Raw genomic sequence first — 4,172 nt, forward strand, 5'->3', positions numbered from 1 at the left:
TTTTTTTTTTTTTTTTTTTTTTTTTTTTTTTGGTTTTTTGAGATGGAGTCTTGCGCTGTGGCCCAGGCTGGAGTGCAGTGGCGCGATCTCGGCTCACTGCAAGCTCCGCCTCCTGGGTTCACGCCATTCTCCTGCCTCAGCCTCCTGAGTAGCTGGGACTACAGGCGCCCACCACCGCGCCCGGCTAATTTTTTGTATTTTTAGTAGAGACGGGGTTTCACTGTGGTCTCGATCTCCTGACCTTGTGATCCGCCCGCCTCGGCCTCCCAAAGTGCTGGGATTACAGGCGTGAGCCACCGCGCCCGGCCGAAGTATTTTCAAAAGAAAGCCATATGTCTTGAAACAGCAGGTGTAGAGATTCAGGAATTAGAGCCCCATTCTTTACACATAAATTGCTCTGTGCCTTTGGACAATAGAAAATTCAACTTTTAAAATTAACATATCGAAAGAGTGAATTGGGGAAATATATTTTATTACCAGCTAAAATCAAAATTGTTCTAAAAAAATCTTTAAAAATGGCCTGATGAAGATGTTAGGTACTAGTACAATTAGAGGATGGAATTTAGTCTTATTTATCCTCCTGTATTTGTTGAATATCACCTATAAGCAAGAAAGACAACATAGTAAAGCAGAAAGAGCCATGAATTTGAGGTGGGGTGAGTAACATTCAGGCCCTTTCATTTACTCCTGGCTGAGTGATATTAGGTAGCATACTTAACCGGTACCTGTTTCTCTTGGTACATTGGGAATAGTAAGTTGACGCTACAGTTTTTTAGGTTTCCAGATATTTCTGTTTATGTTATTCCATTTATTTCTTTTTTCAGTTACTTTTTAGAAGAAGCCCTTTATGTATTATTTATTTAAGTATTATCACCTTGGTATCCTCTATCAATGTCACCAAAATAAGGAAGCTCAACTTGGTGATGTTAAGAAATTTTGCCGGCCGGGCGCGGTGGCTCAAGCCTGTAATCCCAGCACTTTGGGAGGCCGAGACGGGTGGATCACGAGGTCAGAAGATCGAGACCATCCTGGCGAACACGGTGAAACCCCGTCTCTACTAAAAAATACAAAAAACTAGCCGGGCGAGATGGCGGGCGCCTGTAGTCCCAGTTACTTGGGAGGCTGAGGCAGGAGAATGGCGTAAACCCGGGAGGCGGAGCTTGCAGTGAGCTGAGATCCGGCCACTGCACTCCAGCCCGGGCGACAGAGCGAGACTCCGTCTCACAAAAAAAAAAAAAAAAAAAAAAAAAGAAATTTTGCCATAAAAGTCATAGGGCTGATATTGTGGACAGCATCCTAGACAGGGTTGCTGACTCAAAATCCCATGCTCATTTTCCTTCTCCATAGCATCTAATTTCCTACTGNAAAAAAAAAAAAAAAAAAAAAAAAAAAAGAAATTTTGCCATAAAAGTCATAGGGCTGATATTGTGGACAGCATCCTAGACAGGGTTGCTGACTCAAAATCCCATGCTCATTTTCCTTCTCCATAGCATCTAATTTCCTACTGAATGTGAGAATAACATTTTAAAAAGTACCTGAAAACTGACTAGACATTTATTATCTATTTTCTGAGCATTTAGCCTTGATTTCTATTGACTTTCAACTCATGAGATCATGCTCAAGATTCTACATTTTTAAAAAGTTTATTGAAGCTGCTTCTTCTGCCTACAGTTTGTAGGAAATGGGGTTGCAAGAGAGAAAAAAAGCTGGGTACGTGGGGTTTCTTATACTAGTCTCTACTTATTACTTGATTGACAACTTTCTAATACAAAGTGGAGAGGAAAAAAACAATGTGAAAGGGTTATGGACTGAATGCCTGTGTCCCCCTATCCCCAAATTTATATGTTGAAGCCCTAACCTCTGATGAGATGTTATTTGGAGGTAGGGTCATTAGGAGGTAATTAGGTTTAAATGAGGTAATGAGGGCAGGGCTCCCATGATGGGATTGGGGTCCTTACAATAAGAGGAAGAGGATGGAGGGATCCACCCTCCCTCTCCCTGCTGCCTACTCCATCTTGTAGGAATACAGAAAGAAGCAGCCTTCTGCAAGCCAGGAAGAGGGCAAATGCTGGCAATCTGATCTGTGATTTACAGCCTCCATAACTGTGAGGAATAACTTTGTTTTGTTTAAACTGCCCAGACTACAGTATTTTGTAATGGAAGCCTGAGATGACTTAAGCAAAAGGGCACAAAACCTTTACACATGCCGTGGTTTTATCTCTCTCTCCTTGGCTTCTCAGTTAAACTTGCAAGAACAACTGTATCACTGCCTCATTCTCTGTTCTCTGGGCATGCCACTGTGGTCCATCATCTACCTCCTATAGACTTTGAAACTGTAATAAGGTCACCAATAAACTCTGTATTGAAAAATTAAGGAAAAATCGTAAGTCTTACTTCACTTGATATTTTCTTGGAATTTGTTATTATTACCCAATGTTGAGGCACACAATATTTTCTGAATAAATCAATATTTTTCTCTTGAATTTTATGAGAAGGAATGAAAACTGCTCTGTTTTTTTCTTTTCAGCCCTACTAGTTGACTCTTTCACTGCTTTTGCCTTTTGTGTAGATATCTCTCATACATCCACATTTGGTTCTCTTCCTTTTCAGCCTTCACATAGTCTCTGAATGATCTCAATCTTGTCTAAAATTTCCACCATTCATAGCTTCCATTTCCACAAATAGCTAATGATTTTCAAATGTGTGCTCTCCTTTCTAGATTTTGATTCTAAACTGTAGCCTAGCTACTAGATATCTCCATCTGTGTATCCTCACGAAACTCAAACTCAACATGTCTGTGAAGTTTCTAAAATATGTCCACATATTTTTGACATTCTTCTCTTCAAGAGTTGAAGCTTAATTTCCTACCCTTTGAGTGTGAGCTGGACTTAGTAACTTACTTCTAATGAATGGAATATAGCAGAAGGGATGTATGACTTCTGGATAAGTCATGGCAGGCATAGTCACTTCCTTTTTGCTCTCCCTTGGATCACTAGCTTGAGGTAAGCTAGCTGCCATGTTGTTAGCACTCACCAATAACCATATGGAGAGATTCAGGAGGTAAGAAACAGGCCTGCAGCCACAGTCACATGGGTGAATGTCTTAGTACATTTGTGTTGCTGTAAAGAAATACCTGAGGCTGGGTAATGAATAAAGAAAAGAGGTTTATTCAGCTCACATTTCTGCAGGCTGAACAAGAAGTGTGGCACCAGCATCTTCTTCCAGTGAGAGCCTCAGGCTGCTACCACTCACGGTAGAAGGTGAAGGGGAGCCAGCCTGTGCCGGGATCACTTGCCAGAAGAAGAGGAAAGAGAGAGAAGGGGAAGGTGATAGGCTCTTTTAAATAACTAGCTCTTGCAGGAACTAATAGAGTGAGAAATCACTCACCACTCCCTCAGAGAGGGTGTTAATCTATTCATGAGGGATCTGCTCCCATAACCCAAACATGTACCAGCAGGCCCCAACTCCAACACTGGTGATCAAATGTCAACATGAGATTTGCAAAGCATCCAAATCATAGCAGTGAGTTTGGAAGCAGATTCTTCAGTTCCAGCCAATCCTTCAGATGCCTGTAGTCCTGACCAATATCTTGATTGCAACCTCATGAGTGACTCAGACCCAGAATCACCCAGGAAAGCATTCCTAAATTTCTGACACACAGAAACTGTGAGATAATAAATGTTTACTGTCTTAAGTAATTATGTTTTGAGATGATTTGCTATGCAACAATAAATAACTATATGGTGTTTAAAACTGAACTAATTATTGTTTTTATATCACACACTTGTGTTTTTTTCCTTTGATTCTGTAGATCCCCAAATCAGAAATATCCATTTTGTTCACCTTTTTCTCTTCTTCTTCCTCCTCCTCCTCCTTCTTCTCCTTCTTCTTCTTCTTCCTCTTCTTCTTCTTCTCTTCTTCTTCTTCTTTCTTCTTCTTCTTCTTCTTCTTCTTCTTCTTCTTCTTCTTCTTCTTCTTCTTCTTCTTCTTCTTCTTCTTCTTCTTCTTCTTCTCTTCTTCTTCTCCTTCTTCTTCTTCTTCTTCTTCTTCTTCTTCTTCTTCTTCTTCTTCTTCTTCTTCTTCTTCTTCTTCTTTCTTATTCTTATTCTTATTCTTCTTCCTTCTTCTCCTTCTCCTCCTCCTCCTCTTCTTCTTCTCCTCCTTCCTGTCCC

Source organism: Theropithecus gelada, chromosome 3 (assembly GCF_003255815.1).
Source record: "Theropithecus gelada isolate Dixy chromosome 3, Tgel_1.0, whole genome shotgun sequence".
Classification (NCBI taxonomy): Eukaryota; Metazoa; Chordata; class Mammalia; order Primates; family Cercopithecidae; genus Theropithecus; species Theropithecus gelada.